Here is a 17,671-nt window from a genome sequence, read left to right on the forward strand (position 1 = left end):
GGTCAATTAGGGGTTCAATTAAAAGCAATTGAAAGAGAAAGGACTGAAATGAATTTTGACCAAAAACAGTATTTTGACACTGTTCATTTTCTTCTTTAAATCCCTATAATAACTGGTCCGATTACCTACTTTGCAGCTGCATTTAATGTATCTAATGTCTACCAAATTTGCCAAAACTTGCAGAAACTAATCACCAGACATCCCTCTCTACGTCCGGGTATGGTCGACACGGGCTCACTAGCAAATAAACGGATGTGGCACCACCCCAAAGAAACCAACTCAGTCAGTCTGCAGCTGCAGATTTGACAATTTGACAGTGCATCATGCCTACTTTGAGTCAATGGTTAGGATCTTTTTCATCTGAATCAAGGGCTGAATTTTTTCTCCAAGGTAGACAAAATTGCCCTCTTCCACCGCTTATAAATAGAGGTGGATTTAATGGCCTGAGGGAGGAGAAAATCGAGTCTAAAGTCAACCAAAAAACTAATTTTTTGGCCTATCTCCATAAATTTTCTTCTTTCTTTCTCTCTCGACCGTGGCCTTCAGCCGCCGCCACCGCCGCCACCGCATTTGCCACCATCATTTCCATGAACCCAGATCCTCTCTAGTGGCAGAGCAGCCACTATGACCTTCTCTCTCCTCTTCTCCTCCCTGTTACAGGTTTTCTTCTTCTTTTTTCTTCCTCCGCCAGCCACCATCCCTTTCACAGCCTAAGCCGCCATCCTTACATCAGCCCCTCACCTTTTCTACCACCAACTGGCCACAAAGCAGCCACCAAGACTCTCTCCCTCTTCTCCTTTCAACGTTTCTCTCTCCTCTGCAACCTTTTCTTCTTCCTCTTCCAGCTGCAGCTGCTCCAGCCAACTCTACCACCATTCTTCCTTTTCCAGCTGCAGCGGCTGCAGCTAACTCCATCGCAATTTCCACCGCTGGCTTCAGCTCATCCTCCCCACCAGCCAGCCATCACTGTCATGCCAAGTGATTTGCTACCCTTTCACTGGTTCTTCATCTTTCCTATGAGAGTTCCACTATTTTGAACATTGGAACGTGAATTATAATTCACGTTCCATTGTTCATAAGTGAACAATGGACGTGAATTATAATTCATGTCCATTGTTCATGCAGTGGACTATGCTTTTTTTTTCTCAATCTAATTTTTTTTTTAAATCATTTTAAAAAATTGTGATTTTCTCGTATATTCTTTTTATCAATTTTGCATAATATTGGGTTGTGTATTTACACTGTAAAATATAAATTCGGTATTAAAATACCCGGTTTCCTCTAAAATTATAAAATATTCAAAACATTTTTAAAAAAATATTTTGTTACATACGACCAAATCCTAAAATTTTTCTAAGCATGTTTTTCATAAAAAACAAAATTGCATCTTTTTCATATTTTTTTTAATTCAAAAATAGATATCGTAATCAGTTTATGATTATCCATTAGGATTTGACCAATATGTCAAAAATCTTTTTCCAATCCTTTTTTTTTAAAATCCAGATGTAGACTTTAATATTTGTGGGGTGCAAAATTACACGATAAAATACCCCTCAGGTATGAAAGATACAAGATCTAAATAAATACTGTGCTAAAATTCAGACTTAGAACGGTTAGGATTTTACCCAATAAGGTAGAGACTCTCTCACAAAGATAAATCTTCCTTGATCCTTTGAAAAGACTAACAGATACTTGACTATAAAAAAAACAATCAAACAACAATGCAGCTTAACTTAGGTAGGGTGCACTAGGGGTGACACGTCTTCCCCTTGGACAACTAGTCCCTTACTCAAACTCTTGCAGACCATAGGTTCCTAATGACCATAATACTAGGTGGCGACTTCTAAACATTAATCATAATTTTATGATTAAATCCAAAACCCTTTCCAACACATAACACCACACACAAGAGGCACGATAAGAGCCTCCATCATCGCCCCGTGATAGGATGGCTACTCCACTGTGGACCACCTTATCTGGTTGGACTAAGCTTTGCTTGCTTTGTTGTTTGCCCTTTTGTTGGTCTTTAATTTTAACTCGCATTTTTACTACTTTAGCATGCATTTTAATTTTACAAGTAAACCCAATTTTAGGTTAGGTGGGGAGTAGCGGTCTGCCTTATGACTTTCAATTGGGGTTCAGATTCGTGAAATATCTAACTATGAGCTGAGTGTTTACTCGGTAGTGGCGGTCACACTGTGCCCTAACCATTCCTTGTAAACCCCTATACTGCCTTTACGTGAGGTGGTCACATGGCAATTCATAGATCCTTTTAAGTCTAGGTAGAAAGCTTACCCATCAAGTAATGACCTAGAATCTTCCTTTAGAGCATAAAGTCCCTACATAGTCATTCTGTATGGGTTTTTGCCATTCATACCCAATGTGCATGTACATGCATTTGCACCCATACACATCCATCCATCCATTGTAGATAACATACATGCATGCAACAGGTTAAAATATAGGTCCCCAAAAAGTCTACAACACCCGACTCTAAGCAAGAAACATGGAAGATGAAGAGCGTGCTCATCGTGAAGCCCATTTCCAAGAAGAGTTAGAGTCTCTAAAAGCAAGTGTAGCTCGCCTCACTAGCTTACTCGAGAAACACTTAGAAATGCCTCTGGTGAAGGTCTTTCAAACAAGCCAACAATTTTTGTTCAACCTTTGGCAATTGCTTAACCCAAAGAAATAGTAAGTGAACATGGTCAAGAACCTCCATACAATCTAGCATTTGTGCACTCAATGCCATCAGCACCGGTGACACGACTAAAAGATTGATGTCTTCTCCCAAGTGTATAAGTGTCGAAGTAATAAATAACTCGGCAAGACCGGGGTCGAACCATAGGGAGATTAATTGTATAAATTATAAATAACAATAATACAACAATAATAACAATAACAACAACAACAACAACAACAACAATAATAATAACAATAATAATAGTAGTAGTAATAGTAGTAGTAGTAGTAGTAATAAAGAAAAAGAAGGAGCAGAAAAAGAAGAAGATGAGAACTTTGAGATGGAATATTAATGTAAGGATTAAACAATGATAATAAAAAATATCATGGTTAGAGGTTCCATTAATGGTATGTTAAACAAGTATAGTATAAACTCTTATTATTTAATTGGAAACCACACACAAAGGAGGTTCCAATCATATTATAAATTGTTAACATGATCACATTAGTTATCTTATTCGATTAGTGCTAATACTTGATTAGTATCAAACATTAAAGTCCATATTACGTTTACACTATACTTATCCTTACACCATTAGTGTAACCTTTTCACCTTGACAGAATAAACTTAGCTAAACATAATGAAAGAAAAAAAAATAAACAAAATAAGAACATAAATAATATAAAAGTTAACTAAGTAAATGAAAGGAAATGAAAAGCACAAACTTGATATTAATGAAAGCAAAGCATAAACATTACAAAAAATACAAAAAGAGAAAGCAAGAGCATGATCTTGATCTAGAAACCAAGATGCCTAAATGCATGGCAAATGCCTTTTTTTATAGACCAAAATTGAAAACTATTGATTTGATGACTAATTAATGAGTGGGTGGCCAACTCTTGACTTAGTGACAATCCTTATCTTTTTTTGTCTACTCAAAATGTCATTGATAACATCAAAATTGGAACCACTTGAAAACATGAAAGTTGTAGAAATTGTCTCAGCTTTCTTGTGTAAAACATTAAGGTCATTTGGACTTTTAGAACTCCAGATATGGGCCAAACACTGAACAGTGCTCGGGCTAGAGGATAGATTTAGACTTTTTGTTGTTGCTATAATTTAGACTTAAAAATGGCCTTTTTTAAATCTTGGGCTCCATATGAAAGTTGTAGGCCTCTGTCTTACCTTTCCATCCATATAAAGTAGACCTAAATATGAGATTTACAGCTCGAGATATGACCTAATTACCGAACAGTGTTCCGGTTTGGAGTGCACGAACATCTTTTTTCTAAGTTTGGCCATCTCTTTGTCCTTTAATTTTAGTTCTTAAACTCATTAATCAATCCTTTCATTTATGTAATAGGCCTGTATTTAAAATAAACATTTACCATAAATTAAAGGTATCTTATGCTATTAGATATGTTATTATAAAACATGCTATAATTAAGGAGTTATTCATACTTCAAGTGCAAAATGATGATATAAAACCTTGATAAAAAATGCATTTTTAAGTATTAATCAACCAGCCCCCATAATCATAGATGCATTTGCCAATGAGTCCTACATGATTAAGTCATCCAATGGCATTAACCAAGACAAGATGACAACACTAGAAGCTAGAATTAGAGCGATTGAAGGGGTGGACTTGTACAATCTAGTACAGGCAGTAGAAATGTGTTTGGTCCCAAATGTAGTTGTCCCAAAGAAGTTTCGTATTCCTGAATTCATCAAATATATTAGTACATAATGCCCCATGACTCATCTCAAATCTTACTACAATAAGATGGCAGAAGTAGTACATGATGAAAAACTACTGATGTACTTTTTTTAAGATAGCTTGAGTGGGGCGGCATTGAGCTGGTATATGATATTGGATAACACAATGATCAAAAAATGAAAAGACTTGGTGGATGCTTTTGTGAAGCAATACAAGTACAATATGGACATCACTCTTGATAGAAGTAGTTTGTCCAATCTAGAGAAAAGGGATAAGGAAAGCATAAGGAAATATGCTCAAAGGTGGAGAGACCTAGCTGCTCAAGTACATCCCCTACTGTTGGATAAAGAGATGGTGACTCTATTTGCCAACATGCTCAAGGCGCCATACTATGAGCATGTGATGGGTAGTTTGGCCCAGCAATCTATTGATGTTGTGGTAGTAGCTGAGTGTATAGAGCAAGGAGTAAAGAGTGGTAGAATCTCTGCACTTATGGAGAAAAAGGCCTTCAAAGGTAAAAAGAAAGAGGTTGACTATATTGAGGGTAAGAAGAACCCATTCCAAAAATACCACACTCCATCCTCTTCACCCTAAATCGCCAACATCAATCTCAATCCTTCTTTTCTTAATAGAAAACCTGAGTCTTAAACCAAACACAAAAGAATCCAAGAATAGCTACCTCCATTACTGTTGTCCTTAAATAAGATGTACCAAAAGCTACTAAGCATTGGATATATAGTTTTAGAACCCTTGACACCTCTACCACCACCTTACCCTAATTGGTACAAGCCTCACCTCACTTGTGAGTACCATGTTGCCACTGCGGGACACAACATTCATACTTGCAATGCCTTCAAAAAGAGGCTTATGCATTTGATTAAAGCTGGATGGATAACCTTTGAAAGAACTCTAAACGTGAGTTCAAACCCTCCACCCAATCATGCTTTAGGTACTAGATCGGTGAATGCATTGGAGGTGGAATGCTCTGAAAATCTCAAAACACTGATGGCAAGAGTTGGATGTATTGTGCATTCTTGAGGATAGAGGATGAAGTTCTAACACAAGATGGAAAGATGGAGTCTGCCCTTAATAATCTCCTTTATTTGATCATGTCTGCAAAGTTATTTTGATTTTGTAATATTTTAACCTATTTTAGTCTTGTTGGCAATTCAACTCATAATGCTACAAGACTCTCTATCAAATGAGTCTTTCTTGTTAATAAGATCATATGTTCATAATGTACTTTCATTTTTTATTGTTTGATGCACTGAGCATGCTCTGTATTCATAAAATCACTACACCAAGAATTCTTTGGTATTTCCCCTTTTTTTTCTCTCTCTAAAAAAAACATGATCCCATGTTTTCACAAAGAATTTTTGGGAAATCAAAGTTTTAATAAAAAAATCAAATTGGTGTTTGTTTTAATAAACAAGTTCTGAAAATTCAAGTGATATCCTAACACTTAAAAAAAAAACCTAAAAGACAACTCGAACATCATGAGATAACTTCAAAGCTGAGTTTTGACTGTATGAATAAACCATTTTGCATATTCGCATGTGAGAAAGCAAAGCTTGTTGATTCTGAATGAATGTGATTAGTACTTAAAAGTGCATTTTTATCAAGATTTTATATCATTATTTTGCACTCGAAGTATCAATAACTCCTTAACTAAAGCATGTTTTGTAATAACATATCTAATAATATAAGATACCTTTAATTTGTAGTAAATATTCATTTTAAATGCAGGTCTATCACATAAATGAAAGGATTGATTGATGAATTTAAGAACTAAAATTGAAAGGACAAAGAGATGGCCAAACTTAGAAAAGAGATGTCGGTGCAATCCAAACTGGAACACTATTCGGTAATTGGGTCATATCTGGAGCTGTAGATCTCAGATTTAGGTCTACTTTATATGGATGGAAAGGTAAGACATAGGCCTGCAACTTTTATAGGAGCGCAAGATCTAAAAAGGCCATCTTCAAGTCCAAATTATAGCAACAACAAAGAAGTCCGAATCTGTCTTCCAACCCGAGCACTATTTAGTGTTTGGCCCATATCTGGAGTTCTAGAAGTCCAAATGACTTGAAGTTTTTACAAAAGAAAGATGAGACAATTTCCTACAACTTTCATGTTTTTAAGTGGCTCTAATTTTGACGATATCAATGACGTTTTAGGCAGACAAGATAAGATAAGGATTGTCACCAAGTCAAGAGTTGGTCACCCGCTCATCAATTAGTCATCAAATCAATAGTTCCCAATTTTGGCCTATAAAAGGAGGCATTTGCCATACATTTAGGTATCTTGGTTTCTAGATCAAGATCATGCTCTTGCTTTCTCTCTTTATATTTTTTGTAATGTTTATGCTTTGCTTTCATTAATATCAAGTTTATGCCTTTCATTTCCTTTCATTTACTTAGCTAACTTTTATCTTATTTATGTTCTTATTTTGTGTATTTATTTTTCTTTCTTTTATTATGTCTAGCTAAGTTTATTATGTCAAGGTGAAAAGGTTACACTAATGGTCTAAGAATAAGTATAGTGTAAACTTAATATGAACTTTAATATTTAATACTAACATGTTTTGTATTTGTTATCTTGTTGACTCTTTAATACTTTGCTTGTTAAATGACTAATCTTGATTTATGTTGTATAACACTTGGTACAGCAAATACTTGGCACTTTTATAGCCCATACTGTATGGTATAACCGACACCTAAGTTATGAAAGGAACTTGCTTTGTTGTTAATAGAAGTTATAATCATGAATGCTTGGTGAGATTTACAAGTATTAGTATTAATCGAATAAAATGACTAATCTAATCATGTTAACAATCTATAATCAGATTGGAACCTCCTTTGTGTGTGGTTTCGAATTGAATAATAAGAGTTTATACTATACTTGTTTGACATGCCATTAGTGGATCCTCTAACCTTGACATTTGTTATTATCATTGTTTAATTCTTACATTAATATTCCATCTCAAAGTTCTCATTATCTTCTTCTTCTTCTCCTTGTTTTTCTTTATTATTATTATTATTATTATTATTATTGTTACTACTACTACTAGTACTATTATTATTATTGTTGTTGTTGTTGTTGTTGTTGTTGTTGTTGTTATCGTTATTGTTATTGTATTATTGTTATTTATAATTTGTACAATTAACCTCCATGTGGTTCGACCCCGGTCTTATCGGGTTATTTATTTCTTGTACACTTCTACACTTAGGAGAAGACATCAATCTTTTAGTCGTGTCAAGTTTTTGGCGCCGTTGCCGGGGAGGTAAGTTCTTGTACAAATTATAGCAATTATTTTATTTTCTCTTTTCACTTTTCTTGTATATAACTTTGTTTCTTTTCTCTTGTTTCTTCTTCTATTGTTTTTTTTTCCTTTTATTCTATTCCTACACGTGCATGAGAGTGTGGTCACGTACATCAAGTGGTAGACTTTGTAGGGTATCTTCATCATTTTCAGAAAATATAGCTGAAGAAGATAATCAATCACTTCATAATGAGAATACTGAGAATAACCATGCTAGAACACTTAGAGACCACATGAATCCCATAAGAACAAGTGCACCATCATGCATAGATTTTCCTCCCAATGCATCTCATTTTAATTTTAAGCCAGACATTATTCAACTTTTATCTTTTTTTTTCATGGCTTAGAATTGGAAAATACATACTTGCATTTAAGGGAATTTGAGGAGGTCTACAACACATATAATGATTCAAATTGTAGCATGAACACCATCAAATTAAAGCTTTTTTCTTTTTCATTGAAAGATAAAGCTAAAACATGGCTATATAATTTGAGACCGCGATCCATTCGTGCTTGGGATGAAATGCAACAACAATTTTTAAAGAAGTTTTTCCCATCTCACAGAACAAACTCTTTCAAAAGATAAATCACTACTTTTACTCAAAAACCAAGAGAAACATTTTACCAATATTGGGATAGGTATCGAGACTTGCTAAATACTTGCCTTCATCATGGTTTTGAAACATGGAGATTGGTTTCACATTTTTATGAAGGGTTGACACCTAGAGATAGGCAAATGGTTGAATTAATGTGCAATGGAACTTTTGAAGATAAAGACCCTGATGAAGCAATGGAGTACTTAGACTTGTTAGCTGAAAATGCTCAAAATTAGGACACCGCGGGTACTTATAAGGCATTGGGTAAAACTCAACCTTATACATCTAGTGGAGGTATGTACAACCTCAGGGAAGATCATGACCTCCAAGCTAAGTTTGCATCTTTAGCTAGAAAAGTCGAGGCACTAGAATTGAAAAAGAGTGGTCAATTAAAATCTATTGAAAACATTTGTGTGTCAAATATGTGAAACAAATGAACACTCAACCAATAACTGTCCAACCTTGTGTTTTTTTAAGGAATGTTGCCATGCTTTAAACAGTTTTCAAAGGGCCAACCATAACCCATACTCGCAAACATACAACCCTAGTTGGAGAAATCACCTAAATTTTAGTTGGAAGAGTGAGAACAACATTGCACAAACTTCACAACCACCATTTCAAGCACACCACAATTTGCAAAATTCTCATGCATATGCACCTCGTTATGCTCCACCTCCTAGAAGAAATATTGAGGAAACATTGCATGTATTCATTGAAAAGCAAGAGACAATCAATACTCAACTTACTCAAAACATGACAGATTTTAAAGATACTCTTGCAAAATTAACATCTGTTCTCAGTTTCCAAGAGAAAGGTAAGTTTCCATCTCAACCACAACAAAATCCCAAGGGGCAATATAATGCAAATGCAAGTAGTTTCAGAAGCCAACACATGATGAGTCAATCTCTGAGTGTAAGGAAGTGGTTGAATCTGAACATTGCAAAGAAAAGACTGATTCCCCGCCAGCACTTTCATTTTCTCATGCCATAACCAATCAGGAAAAAGTCAAGGATGAAAAAGGCACCAAAAATATTGATACAGATCTTTTATCAAAAGTGACAACAGATTCAACACCCAACATCACACCAATTGATGATTACTTTCCTGATGAATCTCTACTTTCTCTTAGTTCAATGCCTTGGTTTGCTAAAAATATTAATTTTCTTTCTTCAGGATTTTTGCCAGCTCACTGGAGTACTGAACACAAAAGAAAATTTTTGAGCGACGTGTAAAAATTTTATTGGGATGACCCTTACTTATCCAATTATTGTCCTGATCAAATATTTTAAACATGCATTCCCGACAATGAGGTAAGTAATGTCATTAAATTTTGTCACTCTAAGGCACGTGGGGATCATTTCTCGTCCAAAAAACGGACTGTAGAAATCTTACAAAATAGATTTTACTGGCCCACCATATTCAAGGAATCACATGCATTCTACAAAACCTGTGAAAATTGTCAAAAGGTGGGATTTGTTTCAAAACACAGAGAGTCTTTAGATAATCTTCTATTAACTCTTAAGTCTCATCATAGTCAAGATAAGCATCATGCAATTCATGACTTATGAACCCATTTTCATAAAGAATATGCTTGACATAGTCTTGGGAATCTGACTAAAAAAGACCCTGTTTGCTAGTTTTTAAGAAAACTAGATGGGAAGCCTATCCCCGACCAATAGAGGGCGTTTAAGCCGTTCTTGAATGTAAAACCAAGGGAAGATGTGAGCCATAATCACAACTACATGGTCTTTTTCAAAAATAAATAAATAAATAAAGAGAGAGAGAAAGTGTGTGAGACTCTAGCTGGCCTACACATAGGTGGTATGATTGCCCTTTTAATTTCTCATCTATAAAATCCTCTCTTCCTTCCCTTCATTTCCACTCAATCCATACATTTATCAAATATAGAAGTGTGTAGAAATGGCAAGTTCCTCAAGTCATCAAATAAAAAGTATTTGTGTTTTCGGTGGATCTAGTTCTGGGAAAGAAAAGGAGTTTTTAGAATCAGCAAATCATCTTGGTCAAGTGCTAGCTGAGAGAAAGATTAATTTAGTGTGTGGGGGAGGCAGTCTTGGGTTAATGGGAGGTGTGTCAATAGTTGCATTTTTAGGAGGTAGTCAAGTTTTGGGGGTTTTCCCCGAAGCTTTGGCACAAGGGGATATTATTGGAAAAACAATTGGAGAGAAACTTCAGATCTCCACAATGTCGGCTCGAATAAATGCAATGTTTAACCATGTTGATGGCTTCATTGCTTTACCAGGTGGTCTAGGCACATTGGAAGAGATCTTTCATATTTCCTCTTGGGCCCAACTGCACATTCACCATAAACCCATAGGTTTGTTAAATGTTAATGGTTATTATGATAAGTTGTTATCTTTTCTTGATCATGTTGTGGAACAGGAATTTCTAACATCTTCTGCACGACAAATCATAATCTCTGCTGCTACTACTGAACAATTGATTGACCAACTATAATCTTTCATTCTTGTAATTGATCCCTCCATGAGTCGCATAAATTGGTCATCTAAGGAAAGCCGTAAAAAGCTTAGATTGGATTTGAGTCTTCATTTGTGAATTTTTGTGTCCTTTTGTTTTATTATTGTGTTTTGTTATTTTTTATTTTTGTTTAAGTGTGTTTCAGGTTTGTCAATGTTCGTTATTTCAAGTGATATCTTCTGTACTCTATCTTTCTACCTTAGAACATTGAGGACAATGTCTCGTTTTGGTTGGGGGGAGAGGGTAGTAGTTGATAATAAAAAATGTTTTCTATTTCATAAAGCATGTGCAAAATTGTTGTTACGAGGATGATAGAGCAAAGGAGCTCTTTTGTTAAAGTGACTCTTGAGACGTATCTTAGTAATCATTCGTAACAAGGTCTATCATAATACTTCTTGAAATATTCAGATTTATAAACTCTCGCATTGTTATCACTTAATTCTGCTCATATACTTATTTAACATGTATTCTTAAATCTTAATTTACACACACACACTTTAACATATAATTGTCGGTTGCATATTGGATTATTACATTATTTATGTTCTTTCGTTAAAAGTAACAACTAAGGGAAAAGGGATAGTATATAATTAAAAAAAGAAAAAAGAAGAAAAAAGACAAAAAAAAGAAAAAAAATGATAATAATAAAAATATAGATAAGTTTGGTTTCATAGCCTCCCTAACCTAAGCAATTAAGCCCGAAGGGGTGTTTTAACACCTAATACCCTAAAGCCAACTGACTTGGGAGCTATTGGCCCAACGCTTGTTACATGGGTTGAGGAGAAAAGCTTAAGGGAATCAAACATTGCACTATCTACATATCAGTATTTGCGACCCGAGTTACTAAGCTCGTAGGGGTGTCTTAACATCTAATGCCCTAAGACCAACTGGTCTAGAAGTCATTAGCTGAAAGCTCATTACATGGGAGTCATTAGCTGGAACCTCTAACCTTGACATCTGTTATTATCATTGTTTAATTCTTACGTTAATCTTTCCATCTCAAAGTTCTCATCAACTTCTTCTTTTTCTTCTTCTTCTACTACTATTACTACTACTATTATTATTGTAATTATTGTTATTGTTGTTATTACTATTATTATTATTGTTGTTGTTGTTGTTGTTACTATTGTTGTTGTTTATAATTGTTGTATATAATTTGTACAATTAACCTCTTTATGGTTCGACCTCGGTCTTGCCGGGTTATTTGTTACTTTGACACTCCTGCAGTTGGGAGAAGACAACAATCTTTTAGTCGTGTCACCTATTACATAAATGAAAAGATTGATTGATGAGTTTAAGAACTAAATTTAAAAGGACAAAGAGATGGCCAAACTTAGAAAAGAGATGCTGGTGTAGTCCAAACTGAAATACTGCTTGATAATTAGGTCATATCTGAAGTCGTAAATCTCCGATTTAGGTCTACTTTATATAGATGGAAAGGTAAGGCATAGGCCTACAACTTTCATATGAAGCCCAAGATTTAATAAGGCCATTTTCAAGTTCAAATTATAGCAACAAGGAAGAAGTCTGAATTTATCCTGCAGCTCGAATATTGTTTAGTGTTTGGCCTATATCTAGAGTTCCAGAAGTCTAAATGACCTTCATTTTTTTCTAGAAAGTTAAGACAATTTCCTACAACTTTCATGTTTTCAAGTAGTTCCAATTATGAAGTTATCAATAACATTTTGGGCAGACAAGAGAAGATAAGGATTGTCACCAAGTCAATAGTTAGCTACCCACTCATCAATTAGTCATCAAATCAATAGTTTCCAATTTTAGCCTATAAAAGGAGGCATTTACCATGCATTTAGGCATCTTGGTCTCTAGATCAAGATCATGCTCTTGCTTTCTCTCTTCGTATTTTTTGTAATGCTTAAGTTTTATTTTCATTAATATCTTGTTGATGCCTTCTAATTCCTTTCCTTTACTTAGTTAACTTTTATCTTATTTATATTCTTATTTTGTTTATTTATTTTTCTTTCATTTATAATGTTTAGTTAAATTTATTATGTCAAGGTGAAAAAGTTACACTAATGGTGTAAGAATAATTATATTGTAAACTCAACATGAACCTTAATGTTTGATACTAACATGTTTTGTATTTTTTATCTTGTTCACTCTTTAATACTTTGCTTGTTAAATGACTAATCTTGATTTATGTTCTATAATACTTGGTACAACAAATGCTTGGCACTTTCATAGCCTATACTGTATGGTATAACAGACACCTAAGCTATGAAAGGAACTTGATTTGTTATTAACATAAGTTATAATCATGAATGCTTGACGAGATTTACAAGTATTAGCATTTATCGAATAAGATAACTATTGTAATCACGTTAATAATTTATAATCTAATTGGAACCTTCTTTTCGTGTGGTTTCCAATTGAATAATAAGAGTTTATACTATACTTGTTTTACATACCATTAGTAGATCCTCTAACCTTGACATTTGTTGTTATTATTGTTTAATCCTTACGTTAATCTTTCATCTTAAAGTTATCATCAACTTCATCTTCTTCTCCTTCTTCTTCTATCACCACCACCACCACCACCACCACCATTACTTTTACTATTACTATTAATATTATTATTAGTATTCGTATTACTATTAATATTAGTATTACTACTACTATTGTTGTTATTACTATTATTGTTGTTATTGTTATTTATAATTTGTACAATTAACTTTCATGTCATTCGATCCCAGTCTTACCAGGTTATTTATTACTTCGACACTCCTGCATTTGGGAGATGACATCAATTTTTTAGTCGTGTTAGTTGCCCATTACAATGAAACCATTTTGAGAAATCTTTGCATTTCTCACCACTTTGGAAAATCTTTGCATTTTTCATCTGGGCAGATCGCCTATTATAACAAGATTACTTTGAAAAATCTCTGCATTTTTCACCACTTTGAAAAATTTTCATGGTTTTCACCTGGGCAAGTTGTTCATTATAACATGACCACTTTGAAAAGTCCCTATATTTTTCACTTTTAAAAAAATCTTTGCATTTTTCACCTGGGTAGGTCACCAATTACAATAAAACCACCGAAAAAAAAGCTTTTTTTTCAATTTTCTCTAGGTAGGTCACCCATGACAATTCGACCACTTCAAAATCTTTGAATTTAAAAAAAAAAATCTTCTAGTCTTATCATCTCTCATTCTTCTTTTTCTTCTTTACAATACTTAATTTCTACCGTAAGCATTGTAAAGAGGGGGGTAACTGTCATAACCCATTTCTGGGTTATTCCCCTAAAATCATCTTTTTTTAAAATAAAAAATTAAAAAAAAAAATAAAGGCTGGCAACGTGGAGAATGCAGGCTGGGGAATCAAGCTGCATTTTTTGGAGGAAGTTCAAGGCCTAATTGTACCTTATTGTGCCCAAAATGGAGAAAAAAAATACAAATTCAAGGTCAAATTAAATGATTATTAGATGAATTTGCTTAAAAATTAAGTCCAAAGACATAATTAAATTTTTAATAAGCCAATTTGATTTAATGATGGGTCAAATTGAATTTTAATTATGTTTAAGAATTAATTTCGGTCCAATTGAAGGATTTAATTAAGCGCACAGACTTAATTATACTTTAAATGGGTCAAATTAATTTTATTTTGGGCTTAATTTTAGCTTAATTGAAAAGATTGGAATTTTAAGAGACCAAATTTAATTTTCACCAAGTTAATTGATCGAAATTAAAGGCCAAATTGCAAGAAAATTAAAGTTTAGAGGTCAATTAGGGGCTAAATTGAAGAAATTCGAGACCAGGGATGATATCACAATAGGCGTGTAAGTTTGGGGCTCTAATTAAAGTTCATCAAGGCCTTAATTGAAATATTTTAGGGTCAATTAGGGGTTCAATTAAAAGCAATCGAAAGAGGAAGGACTGAAATGAATTTTGACCAAAAACAGGATTTTGGCACTGTTCATCATCTTCTTTAAATCCTTGAAATAGCTGGTCTGGTTACCTACTTTGCAGCTGCATTTAATGTACCTAATGTCCACCAAATTTGCCAAAACTTGCACGAAACTGATCACCAGATATCCCTCTACGTCCGGGTATGGTCGGCACGGGCTCACTAGTAAATAAACGGATGTGGCACCACCCCAAAGAGGCAAACTTAGGCAGTTTACAACTACAGATTTGACAATTTGACAGTGTGTCATGCTTACTTTGAGCCAACAGTTGGGATCTTTTTCATCTGAATGAAAGGCTGAAATTTTTCTCCAGCATAGACAAGATTGCCCTCTTCCACCACCTATAAATAAAGGTGGATTTGATGGCCTGAGGGAGGAGAAAATCGGGTCCAAAGTCAACCAAAAAACCAGTTTTTCTACCGGTTTCTGCAAATCTTTTTCTTTCTTTCTCTCTCTACCGTGACCTTCAGCCACCGCCACCACCACCATCACCGGATTTACCACCATCATTTCTATCAACCCAGATCCTCTCTAGTGGCAGAGCAGCCACTGTGACCTTCTCTCTCCTCTCCTCCTTCTCCCCGTTGCAGGTTTTCTTCTTCTTTTTTCTTCCTCCGCCGACCACCATCCCTTTCGCAGCCTAAGCCGCTGTCCTCACATAAGCCCCTCACCTTTTCTACCACCAAGCAGCCACTAAGACTCTCTCCCTCTTCTCCTTCTAACATTTTTCTCTCCTCTACAACTTTTTTTCTTCCTCTTACAGATGTAGTCGCTCCAGCCAACTCCACCGTCGGCTTCAGCTCATTCTCCCCACCAGCAGCCATCATCGCCACGCTAGGTGGTCTGGTACCCTTCCGCTGGTTCTTCATCTTTCCCATGAGAGTTCCATTATTCATAAGTGAACAGTCGACGTGAATTATAATTCACGTCCACTGTGCATGCAGTGGGCTATGCTTTTTTAAAAAAAAACTAAATTTTTTAAAAAACTCATTTCAAAAAATTATGATTTTCTCGCATATTTTTTTTTACCAATTTTGCATAATATCAATTTGTGTATTTACATTGTAAAATACAAATCCGTTATTAAAATACCCGATTTCCTCTAAAATAATAAAAAAATCAAAACATTTTCAAAAAAAAATATTTTGTTGCATAGGGCCAAATCCTGAAATTTTTCCAAGCATGTTTTTCATAAAAAAACAAAATTGCATCTTTTTCATTTTTTTTTAAAAGAATCTAAGAATGGATATCGCAATCAGTTTATGATTATCCATTAGGATTTGGCGAACATGTCAAAAATCTTTTTCCAATCCTTTTTTTTTAGAATCCAGATATAGACTTTAATATTTATAAGGTGTAAAATTACACGATAAAATACACCCTCAAGTATTAAAGATACAAGATCTAAATAAATACGGTGCTGAATTTCAGACTTAGAACGGTTAGGATTTTACCCAATAAGGTAGAGACTCTCTCATGAAGATAAATCTTCCTTGAGCCTTAGAAAAGACTAATAGATACCCTACTAAAAAAAACCAATCAAAGAACAATGCAGCTTACCTTAAGTAGGGTGCACTAGGGGTGATGCGTCTTCCCCTTACACAACCAGTCCCTTACTCGGACTATTGATTAGTACTTAAAAGTGCATTTTTATCATGGTTTTATATCATCATTTTGCACTTGAAGTATCAATAACTCCTTAACTAAAATATATTTTATAATAATGTATCAAATAATATAAGATACCTATAATTTGTGATAAATATCTATTTTTAATGCAGGCCTATCACATAAATGAAAGGATTGATTGATGACTTGAAGAACTTAAATTGCAAGGATAAAGAGATGGCCAAACTTAGAAAAGAGATGTCGGTGCAATCCAAACCGGAACACTATTTGGTAATTGGGTCATATCTGGAGCTACAGATCTCAGATTTAGGTCCAATTTATATGGATGGAAAGGTAAGACATAGGCCTACAACTTTCATATGGAGCACAAGATCTAAAAAGGCCATTATCAAGTCCGAATTGTAGCAACAACAAAGAAGCCCGAATCTGTCTTCCAGCCCGAGCACTGTTCGGTATTTTGGCCATATCTGGAGTTCTAGAAGTCCAAATGAGCTGAATGTTTTATACAAGAAAGCTGAGACAATTGCCTACAGCTTTTATGTTTACAACTGGCTCCAATTTTGACGTTATCAATGACGTTTTGGGCAGAAAAGAGAAGATAAGGATTGTCACCAAGTCAAAAGTTGGCCACCCACTTATCAATTAGTCATCAAATCCATAGTTCCCAATTTTGGCCTATAAAAGGAGGCATTTGCGAAGCATTTAGGAATCGTCAATTCAAGATCAAGATCATGCTCTTCCTTTCTCTCTTTGTATTTTTTGTAATGTTTATGCTTTGCTTTCATTAATTTTAAGTTTATGCCTTTCATTTCCTTTCCTTTACTTAGTTAACTTTTATGTTCTTATTTTGTTTATCTATTTTTCTTTCTTTCATTATGTCTAGCTAAGTTAATTATGTCAAGGTGAAAAGGTTACACTAATGGTGTAAGAATAAGTATAGTGTAAACTTAATATGGACTTTAATGTTTGATACTAACATGTTTTATATTTGTTATCTTGTTCACTCTGTTATACTTTGCTTGTTATGTGACTAATCTTGATTTATGTTGTATAACACTTGGTACAACAAATGCTTGACACTTTCATAGCCCATAATGTATGGTATAACCGACACCTGAGCTGTGTGGTGAAATTGATTTGTTGTTAACATAAGTTATAATCATGAATGCTTGACGAGATTTACAAGTATTAGCATTAATTGAATAAGATGACTAATGTAATCATGTTAACAATATATAATCTGATTGGAACCTCCTTTGTGTGTGGTTTCCAATTCAATAATAAGAGTTTATACTATACTTGTTTGAT

General features: G+C 34.4%; 1 long non-coding RNA gene across 1 annotated transcript; it reads right to left on the reverse strand.

The window, feature by feature from the left end:
• Window positions 1–2,456: 2,456 nt before the first annotated feature.
• Window positions 2,457–17,441, reverse strand: LOC105117913 (uncharacterized). Its single transcript, XR_840832.1, has 3 exons — window positions 17,431–17,441; window positions 5,035–5,040; window positions 2,457–2,563 (listed from the first exon to the last, which is right to left on the reverse strand). It is a non-coding gene; the product is annotated as an uncharacterized LOC105117913 (long non-coding RNA).
• Between the last annotated feature and the right edge of the window lie 230 nt (window positions 17,442–17,671).

Source organism: Populus euphratica, unplaced genomic scaffold (assembly GCF_000495115.2).
Source record: "Populus euphratica unplaced genomic scaffold, PopEup_1.0 scaffold1602.1, whole genome shotgun sequence".
NCBI lineage: Eukaryota > Viridiplantae > Streptophyta > Magnoliopsida > Malpighiales > Salicaceae > Populus > Populus euphratica.